This window comes from Sorex araneus, chromosome X, assembly GCF_027595985.1.
Source record: "Sorex araneus isolate mSorAra2 chromosome X, mSorAra2.pri, whole genome shotgun sequence".
In the NCBI taxonomy this organism is placed as follows: Eukaryota; Metazoa; Chordata; class Mammalia; order Eulipotyphla; family Soricidae; genus Sorex; species Sorex araneus.
Window position 1 is genome coordinate 199,623,245 of NC_073313.1, and position 22,622 is coordinate 199,645,866.

General features: G+C 35.5%; 1 protein-coding gene across 2 annotated transcripts in view; it reads left to right on the forward strand.

Moving 5' to 3' along the window:
* The window catches only part of CSRNP3 (cysteine and serine rich nuclear protein 3), a 218,588-nt gene that overhangs the window by 34,788 nt on the left and 161,178 nt on the right, over positions 1–22,622 (forward strand). Inside the window, exon 2 of one of the 2 annotated variants that reach the window (XM_055119998.1) lies at positions 14,086–14,172. The exons of the other annotated variant lie outside the window; for it this stretch is intronic. The gene's annotated coding sequence lies outside the window, so the exon portion shown is untranslated. The remainder of the gene's footprint in view (positions 1–14,085; positions 14,173–22,622) is intronic. 2 annotated transcript variants of the gene reach the window in all.

The window sequence follows — 22,622 nt, forward strand, 5'->3', positions numbered from 1 at the left end:
CTTGTGAGTTTGTGATCATTTTTTCAAAAAGAAAACAAGCTCACTGTCATTTAATCAAATGCTCACTGTCATTTTAGTATGGCATTAATAAACTGAAATACATTAATAAACTGAAATTATATATAGTTTAGGGCTTGGGGACACAATTAGCTTCTTTTTAAATAGGTATAGACACATGGTAAATAACTTTTTTCATATTAGAGAACCCGGCAAGGTACCGAGAGCATCCTGTCTACACTGCAGAGCCTGGCAAGCTCTCCATGGCGTATTCAATATGCCAAATACAGTAACAATGATGGATCTCATTCCCCTTACCATGAAAGAGCCTCTAATGTGGCACCTCTGGGAAGAACAAGTAAAGGGAGGCTGCTAAAATATCAGGGCTAGGACAAATGGAGATGCCTGCTAGAGCAGATCGATGATCAGTGGGATGACAGTGATACAGTGATACATTGGTACTGTGATAAATATTTATGAATTTTCTTATTGATATATACAGTGTTGTATTATAATTGAGATCACTCTCCAGATTCCCTGCAGTACATTTATTGGTAAGTCATAATTCAGTATTTGGAAATTAAAATAGTGAAATAATTTGAATATTCTCAAATATTTATCTTAAGGCTGAATTTATCTTTAAAAGTTTACTATAAGAATTGATATCTGCTCATTTTTCTATGATAAAAATTGTACAGAATCCATTTACTACACAAGTTATTGAACAATCTTTGAATAACTCATATGGTATGTTCTAGATGGTCAATATAGTTGAAAGGGGCCAGCAATGTGACTCAGCAGTAGAGTGCATGACTTGTGTACAGCCCATGCATTGTAGGTATGAAGATTTGGGTTTTATTTCTGGAACTGAAAAAAAAAATGAATAGGTCCAGAGAGAGGTTAAGACACTTGCATCTAACTTTGCTTTGATCCCCAGAACCACACATGTTTCCCCAAGCACTGCCAGCAGTAACCCCTTCTATGAAGTAAAGTTTTCATTTTTGCATGTATTATTTTGAATTCAGTAAAACATTAATGCATAGTTATTGTTGAAAAAAAGAAAGGAGCTAGATGCTATAATGTTCAGTAATGATAAATAGATGCATTGGTTGATTAACCCTCCTTTATCTCTTTTTGCAAATGGGTTCACAGATTATTTACCTACTTTATTGAAAAAAGAAAATCTCCTCAATTGTTAAGGTACAATAAAAAAAAGAAAGACTAAAATGCTGTTCAGTGTCCTCCATATTGTAACTGTAACTTTAGATGCAATTTTTGTTTCTTTGTGGCCAATTCTTGTTTTGATAGCCTCCATCTGTTATTGATTTGCATTCTTTTTGTTGTCTGATTACTAGACAAGAATCAAATAATACAACTGGCCCAGCTCTTTTAAAGGCTGGAATAAATTACCTTTTTAGATGCTTTTTTAAAATATTTAAATTCCCCACTTAAGTTAAAAGAGAAAGAATTCCTTCAGTTTTATGGCCAACCAGGAACTGCCAACATAAGCACATACACTGAGTTTTTCTTGCTGGTAATTCATAACTACATTTTTAGGTTTCCATTTCTTTTGCAAGTAATTCTTGGCATTTGTTCTCACACCTCTTTGTTCTATTCAGCTAATAGTCGTAGTAATATTAGTTGAAACTTTTTATTTCAAGTGACAAGTGCCTTCCAAAATCTAGTAAACAGAAAAGAGATATCTTAGTTCATGTAAGCAAGAATGATGGGAGTGAGGTCATTCTTGGCAAAAATGGATCTGGCCCTCAAAAGACAATCTCAATACATGGCTTTTTCTCATTACAGAATACCCTCATTTTCTCCTGCATATGGGTTTCCCTAGAGATTTGTGTAAGATGTAGTTCTGCATATCACCATGCACATACTCCTAATATTATGATACTGAGGCAAAAAGCAGCCGTTGAGGGACTGGAGCGATAGCACAGAGGGTAGGGAGTTTGCCTTGCACACAACTGACCTGGGTTTTATTCCCAGCATCCCATATGGTCCCCCAAGCACCGTCAGGAGTAATTTCTGAGTGCAGAGCCAGGAGTAATTCCTGGGCATCGCCGTGTGTGACCGAAAAGGGAAAAAAAAGAGGCAGCCCTTGATGTGCTGGTTGCAACAGTTTACTTTGTTTGTTTTATTGAGACTGGTTTAATACCTCTTCAAATGTTACCTTACCACCCCACACTCACTAGTGATCCTCCATCCCCAGTTCACAAGTACCAGTGATCAGTCACTATAGTACTTTGGACTGATCTCCAGTTTGCTCTCCCAGTAGTTTGCTCTCCTGGTAACCTCAGTTCTCGAGGGGATTGCAAGAGTTGCTTTAATTCATTCCCTTCTTTATCTTTATATTCCACATAGAAGTAAGACTTTATCCTTATAACACATTTTAATTAGCATAATCTCCTAAATACATATATATTGTTTTAGAATACAGTGTAATGCTAATCCATTATATGGTAAATCTGTTTCATCCATTTGTGTGTTGGTGAAACACCTAGGTTGTATCTATATTTTAGTTATTAAAATTAGTGCTGCAATAAACATAAGAGTGCATGTGTCTTTTCAAATCCATGCTTATAAGTTCTTTGGATACCTAGAATTAGATTTAGGGATCATCTGGCAGATATATTTTTCATTTTGGAGGTGCCTTCATAATGTTTTCCATAAAGCTGCACCGTTCTTCATTCCCAACAACAATTTTGTACAGAAGTACAAAGGTTACTTTTTTTTCTACACTCTCTACCAAAACTTCTTGCTTTAGTCTACTTGATACAGGCCATTAGCATAGGAGTGATGTGGTATCCATTGTGATTTTGACTTGCATTTTCTTAATAATAAATTATGCTGATGATTCCAACAATTGAAATGGTGAAACAATGGCTATTTTCTTAAGGATTGTCTTAGTTTGTCAATTATGCTCTCGTTTCTATTTTTATCTAGTCTCTACCTGAATTCTGCAAATCATATTTGTATGCCTTAGAAGATATATCACCAGTGGCTGTGCTGGATTTTCTGAAGTCTCTAGGACACATATAATAGTGCCTATTTTTTTGCAGTTCTAAGCCATGTGCAGCAACTTTAATGCATATCCCATTCCACTTCCACCAGACAGCACCAGCTCCTGAACTTGGGGTGACATAACCCCCATACTTTGGACCTTCAATTGTGGGGTATCCTCATCTCTCTATTGTTGCCAATCTCTGCTTTATTTTGCTTGAAACATTAGCTATTATAAAAAACAAAAACAGAAACCCGAGAAAATCCTTTGTTATCAGTTCACTTGATGAAATTGTTTTCACTGGACCACCTAAGTGATTCTACTTCCTGAAATAGTTCCTGATTAAGAACTCAGCATGGGTTGAATGCCCTTCAATGGAGCCAAGGAATGAGGTCTTTGGTGGACTATATATCATGCATTTTCCTATCCTTGTGGTCATTAGAAAGGGATTGTAGGGCATGTTTCTAGGGAAAAAAATGAGGAATGAAAAATCACACTGGGTCACCGATAAAAATAGCTTCTGTATTGGTAATATGCCTTGATCCTGTGATTAAAAGCATGTAGATCTAAATTAAATAATTTGGAAAACAGCAATGCACAATAAATTTCTCCAAAAATCACTGTATCACTGTCATCTCATTGCTCATCAATTTGCTCGAGTGGGCACCAGTAACGTCTCCATTGTGAGACTTGTTATGTTTTTGGCATATCGAATATGCCAGGGGTATCTCCAAAAATAAACAGTAAAAATAACTTATGTATTTTTTTCTTATTGATAACTAATATATTAAAAATATACTGAATCACAATGAGAAATTCCTTGCTTGTCTTCTCTGTACTTTCACTAGAAATTGCAAAACCAGAGTTTATTATTTCCATTTAACAGATAAAGAAACTGTTAAATTAGGTAATTTTCTCTATGTCACGTTAAGAAAGGAGAAAGTATTAGAAAGATGTAAATCTCTGTGTTCTTATATAGTTTCTTATATAGTGTCTTCTATAGTATCTAGAATAAATGTTTCCTTTCCTTATCCACATTCTATACTTGGCATTGGCACAGATGTCTACAAGAGCAATTGATTGGATGGCTATATATATAACCCATTTCTGTCTGCTACCATAGTTAATGTTTATGAAGTATGAAGGAAGAACATTAATATTTATTAAATATATACTAGGTGCTGCAGACTTTCTGTAGGAAAACACTCATAAGATTTCTTACATTTTATTGTGACTGAATGATATGGATGTGTTCTTACATAACAGAAAGTCTGTGATTTGGTCCTGATTTTTCAAGAGCATAAAAAGATGTCAGCATAGCTTCTGCAACCATTTCGGATGGTATTTGAACATTTATCCCTGCAGGAAAATAATTATATGAATTTCCATGAAGAAAAATGTCCAACATAACAATTAAGGCAAATTCTATAGCTGTTTCATTAAAAATTGGCTGAACATATCATATAAAGAACTCCCTCTTTTATTCATGTCAGTGGATATTGCTTTTTCTTCTTTTAGGTTTTATTTCTATTTTCTGCAGCTGAGCATGAAAGTACACTGACTAACAGTCTGCAATTTAGCTGTGTTCCTAGGACCATCTGTAAGAATTTATGCATTTCCTGGGAATCTGATCAATTCTAGCAGCAACTCTATTTTCTCTGTAAGATTAAGGAGCCCTGCAATCAATTTATATTTAAAGGTTGGTTTTTACTCGAGAAATCATGAGCATAAAGTCCAAAAATCTTTCTATGCTTCAAAATTGATTTCCCTGAATAATTTTTTTTCATGCAGACACACATTTTGATGTAATTATAAATATGGTATCATAGTGCTGGTGTTTAATGTTCTTTCCATTATTCCTTCATATTTTCCTTTCTCCTAAGTTTCTTTAGTTTTCCCTGTCATTTCTCCCCATCTTTTGTCTCTCTCCTTCCCTTTCCTCCTCCCTCCCTCTCTCCTTTATTTGCTTGACTTTTCACTCCTTTTCTTTTTGTCCTTATCCATACCTCTTCCCCTCTGGGTAACTTTTAAAATTGTAGACATGATAAATTACTGTTTATATTAATGTCTGGGAATACAGTATCAGTGTAACACACTTACCACCAGATTGTCAACATCCCTCCATCCCTCTACACTGACACTAGGTTCATTCTACGAAACCACCATCCCAGTAAACACCACCACCACTTAGCAGTCTCCCTCAATGCTATCGGGAGACTCTTAGGATCTGTTATCGTTGGCTATTATTTATTCCCCTATATTTCTTTTATTTCACATATTAGTAAGATTACTAAGTATTTGTCTTTCACCCTCTGACTTATCTTGTTTAGTGTGATACTCTCCAATCCCATCCAAGTTACAGAAAACTGAAAGATTTCATATTTTCTATAGCTGTTATATTTTATTTATATACACAGAATTTCTTTAACCACTCATTTGGTCCTGAGCTCTTGAATTGCTTTCTGATCCTGGCTAAACTACAGTAATAAAGATAATAATGCAAACATCTTTTCAAAGGAATGTGTTTTGCATTCTTGAGATTGAGTACCAGGAGTGAAATTGCTAAATCATATATGATGCTGATGGAGTTATTTGGTGTCTTTTGTGAAATGGGGAGAAGTGGCAGTCCTGAGACTGCTGATTTTTGTCTATCTACCTCTGTTCCTCACCAGGGAATAGGTGTGGAAATCTAGGACTGTGGCTGCCTGCAGGAGAGGAAGGTCAATCCGAGAACTTATCCAGGCCTTTCAGGTTCTTTGTCTTTCTCTGAACAGAATTTCAGGGCAAGACTAACAGTGAAGTAAGAAACAGGTTTTATTTGCAGGTTTTGTTTGACAAAGTGAAGGGATGGCGCAGTAGAAAGAGAGAGAGGGAAAGAGAGAGATGCTTTCAAGAGAGAGATCATAGGATTCTCAAGAGTTCCCAGAAAGCCCCAGTACACATCCCAGGATTAGATTTGGAAGTATGAAAGTACATGTCTCAAGCGGGGAGGTGTAGGTAACACATGTGCTAGCTCTATATACATATGTTAAGTTCAGGGTCACCTCTTCTAACTCTTCCCTTAAAGCCAATATTTTCTTTCCTTTCCTTTTTTTTTAATAAAGTGAAGCAAGGTAATTTTTATTGGGTGAAACTTAGAAAGATGTGAGAGGACAGTAAATCAGGAATACATGTTAAAGAAAGAAGAGGAGGGGGGGGGAGATGGGTTTGGGGAGGGTGGGAGGGACACTGGGTTTATGGGTGGTGGAGAATGGGCACTGGTGAAGGGATGGGTTCCCAAACTTTGTATGAGGGAAGTATAAGCACAAAAGTGTATAAATCTGTAACTGTACCCTCACGGTGATTCTCTAATTAAAAATAAATAAATTTAAAAAAAAAAAAAAGAAAGAAGAGGAGCTTCTCCAGAATGGAGAAAAACCTAAGGTCTATATATTTTTTTTCCACTTTCCATCTAGTTTTAATGGTTAAGAGAGAGGTGTGTTAAAATATCCTGCTACTGCTATGATACTATTGATATCTTTCCTCAGGTCTGTTGGCAGTTGCTTTATATATTTTGTTGGTCCTTCATTGGTAAGCATGTGCTAATTCGATTAAGACTTCTTGGTGCGTATATCCCTTGATCATTATATAATGTCTATTTCTGACTGTTAAGTTCTATTTTGTATCACAGTAGATGACCTTGATTTGTCCTGATAGTATCTTCTGCAATTTTGATTCTATCTCTCATCTTAAAGTCAAAGCAAGTGAGCCCCAAGTGCACTTTATAAGTGGCCTTTATTTCTCCCCTACTTTACCCTATTTTATGCTTTTAATGTCTTACTTCTTCCAAGTAGAATCAAATTGCTTTTGAAGGAGACCATTTACTGCATCTTAACTGTAATAATATCCTATGAACAACTTTACATTTATTTGTCTGTAAATTTTGGTGCCAGTCCTTCAAATTGAGTGACAATGAAATATTAATGTTGTGATATTTATCTCATCTAATGGGTTCACTATGTTGAACGATTCTCTTCTGGTCTGTCCAGTTTCAGTTGATGGGTCTAAGATTTGAGTGTAAGATCAAATCTTTTTTTTTTATCTTAGTGTTCTTGGGATTCTAGTTCTATCTTAGGCATTTGTCATTTTAGTTACAATGTGTCTTAGTATATCTTTAATTACAATGTGTCTTCTCTGTAGATATATGTGTTTGGAACTCTGCACTTCTCAGATATGGGTAGATGACTAAATTGTCAGCTTGGGAAAGTTCTCAATGATTCATTTCTCTTCTCTCTTTCATCTTCCTCTGAGACTTCTATAATTTGGATGTTGTTTCTCTTTAAATTGTCCCATACATATCTGTTATTTTCTTCACCTTTTTTTTTTTAATTTGAGGCCACACAAAGCAACGCTTAGGGCTTAGTCCTGGCTCTGCGTTCAGGGAAAATCCCTGACAGAGCTCAGAGACCATATGGGGTCCTGGATATTGAACTTGAGTTTGCTGCATGCAAAGCAAATACCCCACCTGCTTTGCTATTACTCCTGCCTCATATTTTCTTTATTTAAAAAAATATTTTTCTCCTTCTATTCTTGATTTATGCCTTATTTTCAAGCTAACTTATTTGTTGCTCATTTTCTGTTGAGCTCTCTACTGAGTTTTTAGTTCACTTACCATGCTCTTTAGATCAGCCACTTCTGATTGCAATTTTTTCATATTCTATAGCATATTTTCTCTTTCTTTGTCAGAGGTGTTTCTATCACTTTTCTCAATTCATTGAATATCTGGAACACTGTCACTTTAAAGCCTTCATTGATGAGGATAAATAGCTCTTGGATGGTTGGGGATCTTTCTGGATATTTGTTTTCATACATTAGTTTGGGTGAGCTCTTCTACACAATGAACTCTGCCTCAATGTCTGATGTGTACTGTGATAGCTAAGGTCAGGGTTGGGTTATCTTAGACTTGGGTGACAATGGAGAGTTTATATTCACCAATTCTAGGCAGACCCTCTAAGACTGAGTATGTATGCTTCTGACAGCTGTTGAGGCTTTGCTGTTCTAACCTGTGCTGTCCCAATACTTAACTGTTCCTAGTCCCTCACTCTGTTCCTTGTTGCCACAGTCAAGTTTGAGCACAGCAGAACTAGTCTTCCTTATTCTTTGGATCAATTTCTCCAACACTGGGCAGATGCGTACACTCAGATGCAGTCTAGGAGAGGAGGCAGTATTTATATTTTTCTGGAGAAAGTAGTGGCAGCAGTTCATCTGGCTTCCTGAAACTGCAAATATGCACCCATTTGAGCTGAAAGCCGGAGACCCTCCCAGGTCCAGCTCCTGCCTCCTTTTCAGGTTTTGTCTGGGTGGGGGTTCATAAGAGTGCAGGTTGATTTTTAACCTGCCTGCAGAGATGCTTCTGTCCCAGGCATGCACTTTCTCTGTGGGATCAAATACTTGTGAGATTCTGTGGCCAGTTCTGTATTAAGAATAAACATATGATAAAGTTATTAAATATTACTGGAAGCTACATGAAGTTTACTGTCATTTTTTTTTTGTTTTTGGGTCACGCCTGGTGATTTTCAGGGTTCCTTCTGGCTCTGTACTCAGGAATCACTCCGGGGGTGCTCGGGGGACCAGATGGGAGGCTGAGGATCGAACCCAGGTTGGCAACATGCAAAGCAAATACCCCACCCACTGTACTATGATTCCAGCCCATTTGTTGTCATAGATCAATGAATTATCCCCATTTTCTCAAGTTATGATGATCTGTTTAGCTACTAAGTACAGGTCAGCATAGGGAAAATATGAATTTCACAAGATAGTTTTTATCATAAATATTTGAAAAAAATAGAGGAAGACCTTGGAAGTTATTGTAAATTGTTGACGTAATTACAAATTGTTAAATTGTAAATTACATCTACTTTGAGGAATGATGGGTTCTGTATTGAGTAAATAAAAGCATGTGAACATAAAAATGATGAGTGTAAAATATAGTTTTTGACAATGTCATTATTCAATTAAACGTATGATCTGAACAATTGGAAACTGTTCTTTTAAAAATAATCTTTAAGTTATCCCTATATCCTTCTAACCCCATTTGTCTTACAGTGATAGAATTCCAAGCATATTTTCAGTATTATTTATGATAATCTGTCCAGTCACTTTTTTCTTTTTCTTGAATCTGTCTTGTAAGTTTGTTAATTACACTTTTTTTGAAAATTAATTTTTAGACTTTTAAGCCTCTACCTTAATTTTCAACTAAATTTTCTTATAATTCTTGCACATTCCCAGTAACTTTGGTTATTACTTTGGTTGCTTTGGTTATTCTTCCCATATCTTTAAGTGGAGAAATATATAATTAATTTTAGAGAATTATTTGTGCTTTTTTGAGCATAGCTGACAGATTTGAAGAACCCCAATGGTAATCACCCAATAAATAAAAGTTTAACTAGGATTGATTTAATTTGTTTACACCTCATTCATTTATATGAAATAGAATAATAAAATGCTATTAATATTTTACAAACATTTTTGGTCATGTGATATGACTTTATTTATGCCAATATGTTAAGGAAAATGAAAATCTGTTCATTCTTTTCATAAGTTAATAAACTAAAGGCTAAGTAAATTTTTGATAATTTTACTTCAATATATCAATATGTGATGGTGTTCTTAATTAAGAAACCATTCAAAATAAAATAAAATACAGTTTTATTTTCTTAAAAAAATAGGTTCCAACTTTACATGGCAGATTTATTTTCCTTTCTAGACTATCAACTATCTTTATCTATGATGGGAAGCTCTCCTTCAGAAAGAATGATAATTTCATGGTCTCAAGCATATTAAATACTCAGTATTAGTTTTCAGAGCTGAAACTGCAAGCTAAGCTATTTCACTAAACTTAAAAATCTTATCAACACCTTAAACTACTAAATATCAAACTCACATTTTCTTGTATTTATTAGTTGATAGTTCTTTTTGATGTCATAGGATTGTGACATAAGCCAGTCTTTCAAACATGCATAAGTGATTAGCTTTAAAGGTCTCAAATTCTTTGATGCTGTGAAAAACAAATATCTTCTCAAGACCCCAGAATTTGGAAGAAATATTTTAAAAATAAGAACGATATGAAAATATTCTTAACAACTTACATTTTCTTATGGCCAGTCATGAAATCATCCATTAAAAATAGCACAAGCTGATCTGATCTGATAGCTCAGTCAAAACTACCACTGAGAGGTGCCCTTCAGTGACCTCAGTAAAGTCTAGCATGGCTATTGATTAAAACATGCCAACAAGAGTTATGTGCCTCACTGACCTACAAAAGATGTCCTTTGGAGAAAATGTTGATAAACATGGAAGAGTGTCTTCACCTTTGCCGCTCCGAAGGGCGGCTGGGATTTATAGAGTGATTTTCAATAACGACAACAACCAGCTAGCTAAGAAGGGTGAAACATGGAATATGGTCTTCATATTTATACATACTATGGCAGTACTACAGAAACTTCGAAAAATGAAAAACTGATGCTTGGGTTAGGAAGATAGTACAGGGTTTAGAGCAATGCTGGGTCCCAAGAAACATTTCATCCTTGGGCCCTACCATTGACATCTGAACTGATTAACTAAGTATTGCCAGCAGTACCACTTGGCACCCCCATCCCCCACACCCCCAAGAAATGATCCTCACAGAAATTCTCAATTGAACACCAGACATCAGCACATTTCCTTGAGTTGTACACTTATAGTTTATAATAAATATTTAGTCTTACTTTTCATAGTACTCAGAAACTGACATTCTGTAGATGAACACAACAGATTTGTGAGTGTAAATTATACATTTATATCATTACATGCATTGAGTCTTTTACAAATATTCTCTTCTGAAATATCTTTCAAAATGCCCACGAGAGTTATGTGTATCTACAAATCAGCCCCAGTCATCATCTGTCACAGGTATGGCTGTCACTGGCCCAGGGTGGCCGTGTCCCCTGGTGCATTTGGAACTGAAAGTTGTTCCCCCAGTGGATGGATGCAATAATGAATCTACAGGCTGCTGGGCCAGGGAAAACTTTATTGAGATCAAACATTGCTAATATAGTAAAAGAGAGTGTTCTTTGTGAAGGGGAGGGGACAGGGATAAAATGGGAAACAATCAGCAGACAGGGGGAAGTAATGCACAAAGGAGAAGTTAAACATAAGCACCAGGAATTGGGAGTGCCTCTGGGGAACTGGGAGTACCTTGGGAGCACTACTGTGGATGGTAACAATGTTAGCAAGGTGGTAGGCAATTGCATTAACATAAGCTCTCTGTGAGGGAGGAAGGACAGCCCAAAGTCAAGCCTGAGCTGCGTATTCCTATGGAGGGAAAAGTGATTCAGCAAATTTTGTTAACTGAACTATAGCAATTACAAATTATGGGGAAGTTGCTCCCCTTTGGGTGCTATCCTTCCCTATCTCTGGAGCAGTGTCCCTGAAGCCCTTTCACCTTGAGGGGAATCTCCAGAAGATTGCTCAACAGGGTAGCATGGACCAGGTGATTCAGAAAAGTGCTAGCAGGGATTTAGCAAAGGCCATTAACAGGACCAGGACATTACACTTTAGTTTGAGCTAACAGACTGTGCTGGGGGATAGCATTCAGGCCTTGATTGCCTTATAGACATGGAATTGGAAGCAAATGGCAATTTCTTATGATATATCCGATATAGAGGAATTGCAGAGGGAAACAGCATCTATATGTTCTTGGGTAACTCATATGAGATTATTTCTAAGTGGTGTTATTGATGGTGAGAATTTAGCAGCACAGCTCTTCTAATTATTTTTCTCACAACTTAACACCCACAATTAATTGCATAGTCTCATATTACCAATCTCCGCAAGTCACTCCTTAGAACCAAGTGCCAAATTGGAATGATTTCTAGCACCAGTCACTGCACAGCATCTCTAGAATTGGCTTCATCCTCAGATCGCTACCATTTGGAGCTTTACACCAAATATAATTTGTTCCATCAGAACTTTTCCTTTGAGGTGAACTCTTCCAGGGGAATGACCGACCTTAGTGTCATTCCCATGCATCTAATATATTCATGTTGTGTCTGTCACAGAGGCAGGGAAAGGGGATGGGTGGTGGTGGTGGTAGGGACACTAGGAACATTGGTGGTGGGAAAAGGGCACTGATGGAGGGATGAGTACTCGAACATTGATTGAAGAGTAATCAAGAAAGTTTGTAAGTCTGCAACTACATCTCATGGTGATTCACAAATATAAAAAAAATTTAATAAAAATAAATAAAACTTTGATCTTGTTCTCTCTCCCACAAAAAGAAATTTGTGTATCTGAATAGCCCCCCATTTTTTATTCCATCCATTCCATCAGTTTCTCTTGTCCTCTGTCTAAATTATAGGTGAATTTATATTACAGATTAACAAATAAAATTATTTTTCAAAATATTTAATCTCTTTAAGGTTTGTATATGTGTTATAAGCATACTAAAGATTTTATTTATAAAATATATTGGACTATAAAAGGCAGTTCTCTATTTTCTGCAGAATAAAATGTTTTAATTCTAGAATACAATCTTAAAAACCCCTCAGTTTGTTAGAAGTCACTTTTAAGTAGTATGATATTTGTTTCATTAACAAGAAAATATGAATTTAGTTTTTTGTTTGTTTTTATGCTTGTTTGCAGGCAATATCTGATGGTGCTCAGAGATTACTCTTGGCTATACACTCAGGAATTACTCCTGGTAGGTTTGAAGGACCATATAAGATGCTGGAGATTGAACCCAGGTTCAATATTCATATTTCAAGTTCTGCTGAACCTGGGTTCCTCAAAACCAAATGTACTCAACGCTAATGCAGCTTGAGACTTCTGTATGAGCACCACAGATAGTCTAGTCTGTTCTGAATTTATATCCCTATATAAGAGAGGGTTTTGAAGACACAATTTTCTGAAACAATACCATTTCTTAAGTATTCTTACTTGTTAAGCTTCTCTGAATGTCATCACCATAAGTTGCTTGTTTGAACTATTTCTTCTTTCAAATAATGCATTTGTAGCATTTCTGTATTACCTATTATTATTGGCTATGGTTCAGTGATATTTCACTTCTGGTGACTGTGAAAACACAAGATATAAATCACACTCACAAATTTCTCTACCCCTTTAAAGAAGTATTTTCAATATAGACCCTCAGTACAGAGCCAGGAGTAACTCCTTACCACCACCAAGTGTGGTCCAAAAACTAACAAAAAAATTTCAAAGGGTGATATTATACATAAAAAAATAAGAAATGTTGTAATAGCTAGGATTTTATCTCATTTTTAAATTTTCGCACTAATCATTTTGTACTACGGCTCTGTAATTTTAAAGTCATGATTTTTCTTAGAACATTTATTTTAAAAAGTTGTTTTGCTTAAATTATTTATTACAGTTATCTTAAAGTCTGAATGAGTTAATGTTATAATTAGTTTCCTTCAAAAAATTTTAAATGAGGCTGGAGAACTACTTGAGAGATTAGGGCATTTATCTTGCATTTGGCTGATCTAGGTTTGATCCCCAGCTCCCCATATGATCCCCAAGCACTGCCAGAAGTAATTTCTGAATAGAGCCAGGAGTAATCCCTGAGTATTGCCAGCTATAAACAAAAAACAAAGAAAAAAATTTTTAAATACACCTTATTTTTGTCATTATCATAAATCATGTTGAACGTTTTGATTGCTTTTCCTGGATTTTGTATGTCTTGTGGATTTTGGTTCTTATAGAAAATAGAAAGTTATTGAAATAGTCTAGTGTTTTTCTGATTAATAAAATGGCATGCCTTAACTTCTTATCAAGAATTTTTTATTGAATTACAGATAATAAGTGAATAAAATGTTTGCAAGTGGCTAGAAACTGACTACATTCTTAACTATTGATATTCTATCTGCACAAAATTATATATAGTATGCTCATTCAATCTATATTTGATGTGATATTTGTATTTTATTCTTTCTATGAATTTGTCTCTGCACCACAATAATGTATTGTGATTTTTAATTGTAATCCGTTTTATTTTTGATAATACATTCTTCAACAAAACATTTAAGAATATTTTCTTTTTTAAGGAAAAATAAAGAGATCAACAGACTGAAAAAGATGTTTTGAGAGGCATAATATCTTCAGGAAGATACTGGAGTTCGTGAGATTTCAAGGTTAGCAGTTCACACACTATTATAATACTTTTATATATTTTTATTTAGGAAAGACAAGTAAGGGGAGGATGCTAAAATCTCAGGGCTGGGACTAATGGAAACATTACTGGTGCCCGCTCGAGCAAATCAATAAACAACAGGATGAGAGTGATACAGTGATATATCTGTTATTAAATTATAACTCTTTTATGTTGTTATTGCTAATGTGTAATTTGAAGATAGGTAAGAAAAATGCTCCTGTTGAAAGTACATATTTTAGCAAGATTTCAAAACTTTGAAATATTTAATTATACCAGAAATCTATTTTTTAAATTTAATTAGAAAAGGTGAAATGCAAATATTGTTTAAGTGGCAGATATGTTTCCTGGTTATCAATATTTCCTTTAATTCTTAGGGGGCAAATTAGGGGTTCATAAGTAATTCTCAGAGGGTCTGTGGGCCACTTCCAGCTCTTCTCAGCAAGACTATATAGAGAGATAGTTCAGTGCAAGAGACAGCAAGGTGGTGTTGTTTGAGTCTAGTGGTGCTGAGGGGTCCCCAAGCCACACCTATTGATGCTTAGGAGCTATTACATCTGGTTGGGCTATAGAGTTATACAATACCATGAACTGAATTCAGGGCCTGGAACATGCAAAGAACAATCACTGGTCCCTTGAAATTTTTCCCTGGTTGTTAGTTCATTCTTTTAAAGAATTAATATAAATTGCATCAAATAAGAAAAAATAATAGTCACCTCTATACAGCTTCACTTTTATTTATTGAGGTATAAATATGTAACTATTTGAAATTTTTAAAATTTCCTTCTCTTTGGGTACAATATACCTACATAGTTTAAAAAGCACTACACTGTCGTACTGTCGTCCCCTTATTCATCGCTTTGCTCGAGCAAGCACTAGTAGCATCTCAATTGTGAGACTTGTTGTTACTGTTTGACATATCATATATGCCACGGATAGCTTGCCAGGCTCTGTCATGCGGGCGGGATACTCTGGGTAGCTTGCCGGGTTCTCCGAGAGCAATCAAACGTGGGTTGGCCGTGTGCAAGGCAAATGCCCTACCTGCTGTGCTATCGCTCCAGTCCATATAGTTTAAAAGAATAGATAATTGGCAATTCTAAAATTCTTCAAATGCCATTTTCTAGGACCAGAGGGATAGTATAGTTGATAAAGTGCTTGCCTTGTATGCTGCCAACCTGGTTACAATTCCAAGTACCCTGTATGGTCCCCTGAGTCCCACCGAGAATAATCCCTGAGACCAGAGCAGAAGTAAGTCCTGAGCACTACTAGATATGACCCAAGAACAACAACAACAACAATAATAAGTACAATTCTCTGACCTAAGTAAAGTTAAAGATTTTGCTTTAGCTGAAGGATTGCTCCCAGCACTGCTTGGGGACTGTCGCAGGCAAGGCAAATGACTTAATTCCTATACTATCTCTCTAGTTCTATTTGCTACATTTTTCAAAAAGTTGTTGAAAGTTTTAAATTTGGACAAGGAAAGAACAATAAACTTTCCTAATGTCATATGATTCACTATAAAAAAACTAATATTTGGATTACCAGATATAGTTACATGAGCAATTCTGATAGAATAGCTTGAGAAAGTGGACAATTCTGACTTCTCCTTTTGTAGCACAACATCAATTTTTTATTCTAGTAGAAGCAAATACATAAACAATAAAAGCAAAATTAGTTTATGTAATATTAGACAGTGATAAGATGCTATAAAGAAAAAGAAAATGAGAAAGGTGATAAGAAAGGGTAAAAATTTTTATCTAATTTTATCAAATAAATATAGGTTAGGTTGCATGTTTATGAAGTATTAGTATTTATGTTTTTGTGTACACAATTACCACACACCAACTGCAGGGTACATGTCTCTCCATAAATGACTTTATGGCACTTCCAGTCCGCCTTTCATTCCCTGCCACATACTTTCTAAAACCCTTGCTTGGTTTTCTCAGTTTTGCAAACCAGGGCCAAGGGTTTAATTTGATATTCTCTATTCCACTGTTTTATTTCTCTATATATGTGGTGGAGTTTTTATGATGCTAACTAAAAACAACTATGATGAGTATAACAGCTGCTGGCAAGTTTTCAAAGTCATCATTTATTAAGGTGATGTTGTTCACCACATATATAAAATAGCTAGTATGTAACATTATAAAATTCACCAGAAATAAAATTTTTAATGATGATGCAGTTAAAATGAGAACATGAAATATTGTCCCAAGCTTTGAAAGTAAAACAAACAAAAAGTAAATATAATTCTCTGACTTAAGTGTAGTTAACAATTATGCCAGAACAGTAGTTCAATGGGTTTGGCACTTGCCTTGTATGTAACTGATCTGGGTTCAATTACCAGCATCCCATATGGTTCCTTGAGCACCATCAGGAGTAATTCCTGAATGCAGAGACAGGAGTAACTCCTGAGCATCACTGGGTGTGACCCAAAAATGAACAAGTGTGTACTTCAAATTTTATAATAAATGTACAATGGATATGAATTAGTCTAGTAATTTATTAAAAGAAAAAAAGGCTATCCTACCTTCTATGTAGAACCCATTCAATATAGGTTCCATGATAAATCATCTGGATGCTACATGGCTTTATGAATAATAGAGTATTGTTTAATTTTCTCTTTGTTGTCATACCACATTTATTATTTTTTTAGGAAATTACAAGTATAGAGATTGAAGATTTTGGATACCACATTATTCACATTGTAAACTAATTTATCAAAAAATATATATCTTATCTGCATCTATTGAAATGATCATATGGTTTTTATCTTTGCTTTTGTTGATATGGTGGACTATGTTGATTGATTTCCGAATGTTAAACCATCCTTGCATCCCAGGATGTATCCCACTTGGTCATGGTGTATGATCTTTTTGATGAGTTGTTGGACTCTATTTGCTAATATTTTGTTGAGTATCTTCGCATCAGTGTTTATTAGGGATATTGGCCTGTAGTTTTCCTCCTTAGTGGTGTCTTTGTTTGCTTTTTGTATTAGGGAGATATGTGCCTCATAGAAACTGTTTGGGAGAGTTCCTGTTTCTTCAATTTCCTGGAAAAGCTTTAGGAGAACTGGTAACAGGTCCTCCTTAAATGTTTGGAAGAATTCGCTAGTGAATCCATCTGGGCCTGGGCTTTTGTTTTGGGGGAGACTTTTGATTACTGTTTCCATTTCCTTGCTATTAATGGGTCTATTCAGGTATTCCAAGTCTTCTTGGTTGAGTCTTCAGAGGTGATAGGAATCCAGGAAATTGTTCACTTCTTCTAGGTTCTTTTGTTTTGTGGCATACAGACTCTCAAAGTAGTCTCTGATGATCTTTTGAATTTCAGTAGCTTCTGTTGTGACAAGATCCAGCACCCATTTATGATGAAAACTCTCACCAAAGTGGGTTTAGAAGGAACTTTCCTCAAGATAGTCAAAGCCATCTACCACAAACCTACAACAAGCATTATCCTCAATGGAGAAAAACTAAGGGCCTTCCCTCTAAGATCAGGGACAAGACAAGGATGTCCACTCTCACAACTTCTGTTTAACATAGTACTGGAGGTTCTTGCAATAACAATTAGGCAAGAAAAAGACATTAAGGGCATACAGATAGGGAAGGAAGAAATCAAGCTCTCACTATTTGCAGATGATATGATACTATACCTAGAGAAACCCAAAACCTCTGCCAAGAAACTCTTAGAAACAATAGACTTGTATAGTAAAGTGGCAGGCTATAAAATCAATACCCAAAAATCCATGCCCTTCCTATACGCAAATAACAAAACAGAGGAAAGTGACATAAAAAAAAAAAATCCCATTCACAATCATGCCCCAGAAAATCAAGTACCTTGAAATCAGCTAAACCAAGGAAGCAAAGGATCTCTACAAAGAAAACTACAAAACGCTAATCAATGAAATAAAAGAGGACACAAGGAAATGGAAACATATTCCTTGCTCATGGATAGGAATAATGAGCATTGTCAAAATGGCAATAGTTCCCAAAGCACTATACAGATCCAATGCGATCCCTATAAGGATACCCATGAAATTCTTCAAAGAAATGAATCACACACTCCTGAAATTCATATGGAACAATAAACGCCCAGGAATAGCTAAAGCAATTCTTGGGAAAAAGATGATGGGAGGCATTACCCTCCCCAACTTCAAACTTTACTACAAAGCAGTAACAATTAAAACAGCATGGTACTAGAACAAAGGCAGAGCCGCCAATCAATGGAACAGGGTGGAATATCCCTACATGCAACCCCAAATATTTGACCATTTGATCTTTGATAAGGGAGCAAGAAATGTGAAGTGGAGTTTAGGAAAGTCTCTTCAACAAATGGTGCTGGCATAACTGGACATCCACATGCAAAAAAATGTGCTTAGACCTCGACCTAACACCATGCACAAAAGTCAGATCAAAATGGATTAAAGACCTCAACATTAGACCACAATCTTTAAGGTACATTGACCACAAGGTCAGAAATACCCTTCATGATATTGAAGCCAAAGGTATCTTCAAAGATGACACGGAACTAAGCAATCAACTAGAAACATAAATAAAGAAATAGGACTATTAAACTAAGAAGCTTTTGCACTGCAAAAGATACAGTGACCAAAATACAAAGGCAATCTACAGAATGGGAAAGGATATTCTCTCAATACCCATCAGATAAGGGGCTGATATCAAGGATATGCAAGGCACTGGTTGGAATCTACAAGAAGAAAACTCCCAACCCCATCAAAAAATGGGGTTTGGAAATGAACAGAAACTTTCTCAAGGAAGAAATACGAATGGCAAAAAGGCACATGAAAAAATGCTCTTCATCACTAATCATCAGAAAGATGCAGATCAAAACAACTATGAGATACCACCTCACATCACAGAGAATGGCACACATCCAAAAGAACAAAAGCAACCGCTGTTGGCGTGGATGTGGGGAAAAAGGGACCCTCCTACACAGCTGGTGGGAATGCCGACTGGTTCAGCCCTTATGGTCGCTCCTCAAAAAATTAGAAATTGAGCTCCCATTTGACCCAGCAATACCACTTCTGGGAATATATCCCGGAGAGGCAAAAAAGTACAGTCAAAATGACATCTGCACTCAAATGTTCATTGCAGCACTGTTTACAATAGCCAGAATTTGGAAAAAACCTGAGTGCCCGAGAACAGATGACTGGTTAAAGAAACTTTGGTATATCTACATAATGGAATACTATGCTGCTGTTAGAAAAGATGAAGTCATGAAATTTGCATAGAAGTGGATCAACATGGAAATTATTATGCTAAGTGAAATGAGTCAGAAAGAGAGAGAAATACATAGAAAGATTGCACTCATCTGTGGAATATAAAATTAAATAACAGAATAGGAGACTACCAGCCAAGAATAGTAGAGATAAGTACCAGGAGGTTGGCTCCAAGTCTTGAAAGCTGGCCCCACATGCTGGAGGAAGGTGCAACTCGCATAGAGAAGAGAACACCAGGTAATGTGTGGTTTGAGGACCTGCACAGGATGGGAGATGCACTCTGAAAATAGAATATAGACCAAACAGGATGACCACATAGTGCCTCTGTTGCAAACCATAACACCCAAAAGGAGAGAGAGAGAACAAGGGGGAATGCCCTGCCACAGAGGTGGGGGTGGGGTGGGGGGATGGGGTAGGAGGGTGGGAGGGATACTGGGAACATTGGTGGAGGGGCTGGGCACTGGTGGAGGAATATAAACAAAATGCAAACATGAAAGTTCACAAGTTTGTAACTGTAACTCATGGTAATTCACTAATAAAATATATATATCTTATCTTTGATATTTTTATATTAGACGGTATGTAAATAGTTGGCAATATAAATAAACATATGAGCAAAAATGGGTCATGGATATTATTTTGGGTGGTAATTTGATTGAAATTTTCTTATTACATACTAGAGGCTGAGCATGTCTGGAGGTATTACAGCCTAAATAATCCTAATCAATTTTAGTAAATCATCTAAACTACAGATGAATTCATCACATAAATTTACATTAACTTAAAGTCATTCAATATTGATCCTACTGGAAAAAATAGAAAGGCCTACAAACTAAAACAAATCCTTGGATTCTGATTACAGAATGATGTTACTTAAGTGGAGGAAGTAAGACTATCAATCGCAGGGAGAGGACAGTGGACTGTGGTGGAGTTAATATGGAATTTGGTATGATGTGGTTCATTTGAAGAGCTGTGAGTTGATGCCATATAACATATACTTAACTATAAACCAACAGCACTTCAATATGCAAAAATCAATAATTGATAAATTTAGTAATTCATTATGCTGCAGAGGCATTATATAAATTATTTTTTGTTAATATGCACCGTTTGGAAGGAAGAGTAAGGAGAGACTGCTAAAATCTCAGGGCTGGGACAAATGGAGATGTTTCTGATGCCCACTCAAGCAAATCGATGAACAACTGGATTACAGTGATACAGTTAATAAGCCAATGTAAAAGGTTGTCCAACCATCCAAATAGCAAACAAAATTTGGATTGGACAGTATGAAACATTATAATTTTCAACCTATTAAGTCTCCTAAAGTCATTTATTTTATTTTTCCTTACTAGAGAGTTATGTATGTTGGAAACCAATAATATCCAAATCATGGTGAAAGATTCATAATTTATGCTTACATAATTATACAATTTGAGTTTTTATGCCCCTGATTTGTCTACTCCTCTCTACCTCTACATTCTCCACAGGTAGCCTTAGTACTGCTAATAATGTTCACTTGTTTGTCTTTTCTAAGTTTTCTGCTTGTAATTATACATACTTAAATTACAAAAAAGGTAAAATCATCCAATCATTGCTTCTTATTTACTTATTTTGCTTTATGTAATTCCCTTGAGCTCTTTCAATTTTGTTAGGAATGGCAAATTTTCATCTTTTTTGCATGTCCTTGTATAGATGTAATAATTATTTGTCCAATAATTGATCAAAGAATATTTTGGTTCCTTTCATATTTTATCTACTGTAAATAATTAAAAGGCAGGAATTATAGAATATATCATAATATTTCACCTAAAGAAAATATTTTTTAACATTGGAGTTGTAAAGGAAGTAAAAAATAAGATTATTCTTAGATATTTTATATAACTAAAACAAAGCAGTTATTTGTTATGCATTGATTGTAGAATAAAGAGATGCTCCGTAGTAATTATATTCAGGCAATCTGTATAATCTGCTTTAGGAAAACCAAAAGTAAAGAACAAACTAGAAGTGCAGAAGACTGGAAAAAGTTTATGGGGAAAAAATTGTCTTCTGATATGATAACACTGTTGTTTAAGGGTAACCGTTACATGGCATTTCAAAAACAAGCAACAAACAGTTTATACTTTTTTCTATATTCTCTTCCTTTCAACCCCCCAATATTTGCTTTACAAAAGATAAAACTAGGAATTATTTTCAAATTTGTAACACAAATCCAGTTGCCTGTGAAACCAGGAACAATAATTTGGGTCTAAATAATGATTCTCCATTATCTTACAAATTACCACATTCAAATATTCATCTTTGACTCTCACATCATTCACATACTCAAACTCATTGGCTTTGGGTAATTTATCCATCTCTCATGATTTAATGACTCTCACGATGATTTTTTACAATTCTTTTTCAACCTTCATTCCTATAAGTAATTTATCTAATCTCAGAACACTTGACATTTTGATCCAGATAATTTCATGTTGTGGGAGCTATTGTATGCCTTAAGAATGTCTAGCAGTATCTTTGACACCAGATACAGGTAGTCTCCCACTACCTTGTTGTGAAAATACAAAATGTCTTCAGAGTAAAACTACCTAGGAGCCAGAGAGAGCAGAGTGGGTGACCGGGCTAACAGTTGTGCAATCCCCAGCACTGCAGGTAGTTCCCAGAGAACCTCAGTACCACCAGATGTGACCTGAAAAATAAACAAAATACTAGAAAGAGGAAGAAGGATCTCACTTTTACTTCAAAGACCTCAATAAAGTTTTGTGAGTATCACTTACAAACTCTGAAGACCTCCAACATCTTGTTATAAATTAAAATGGCTTAAAAGAAACACTGAATTCCGGCCTTGTGTTAAAGTGAAGAGCACCTCTGTTTGTTCACATTTGTTGTTTCTTTTCAGTTGTTTATACCTAGGATTGACTCTAAAACATGTCTTACAAGACAGCAACAATGGATATATGGATATAATAATTTGTGAGAAAAATTAGAGTATGAAAGGTAATCTGAAAACATAAGATAAGTCATGTATGATATTATAGTACAAATAAAATAAATTATTTCCTTTCACTTTATATAATTTCAGAAGACTGTAATCTTTCCTCATGTCTGATATTTCACTTGTGCCTCAGCTACATTTCTACAGGATGTCCATACCTTTCTGCTTTGAATCTAAACTAGACTGAATCTTCTCTTTCTTTACG